The 568-nt window shown below is 63.9% G+C and overlaps 1 protein-coding gene across 1 annotated transcript in view; it reads right to left on the bottom strand.

Moving 5' to 3' along the window:
- The window catches only part of LOC105003479 (filamin-A-like), a gene marked incomplete at its 3' end in the record, with an annotated part of 14,976 nt that overhangs the window by 1,522 nt on the left and 12,886 nt on the right, over positions 1 to 568 (bottom strand). The window lies entirely within an intron of this gene.

Below are 568 nucleotides of genomic sequence, written 5' to 3'. Positions count from 1 at the left end.
GCTAAGCCCGCGGCCATCCACGTGTCAGCCGCCCAGGCCTCTTACTGCCAACCACCAAGCACAGCCAGGCCTCCCGCCCCCCAAGCTGGAATGGTGAGTGATTTCTCAGAAGGCAGGAAAGGTTCCCCTGAACCACCTCAAGCCCGGGAGTCCTGTCTCGGGGCATATCCCCACCACATGGGAAAAGCCCAATGGGTGGCACCCAGGAGTCTGAGAAGAAGAAGGGCCTGGAAAGCCCCGAAGCCACTGCCGGGGCCTAAGCATTTGCTGCCATCTCCCCTGCCAACTTGGCTTCAGCCAGTGGTGTCCTGGACCATGCTGACTGACAGCTGAGCCCCGGGCTGCCTTCACCCCTGTGGCCATGCCCTGGCCCTCAGTGCTGTGTGCGGACGCGGTGAGGCGGAGTCCTGCTGCAGCGTGGGGCATGTGACACTTGTTCCCCACCCCTGGGGCCTGAAGGTGCAATTGGAGTTTCCTGACAACTGAGAAGGCTCGCTCGACCGGAGGCTTGCAGAGAAGGGGCAGCCGGGCACGGCCTGGTGCAGGCAGGGAGCCGGGAGCAGGGAAG

This window comes from Bison bison, unplaced genomic scaffold (assembly GCF_000754665.1).
Source record: "Bison bison bison isolate TAMUID 2011002044 unplaced genomic scaffold, Bison_UMD1.0 scf7180017857327, whole genome shotgun sequence".
NCBI lineage: Eukaryota > Metazoa > Chordata > Mammalia > Artiodactyla > Bovidae > Bison > Bison bison.
This window is presented reverse-complemented; position numbering and strand designations above follow the sequence as displayed.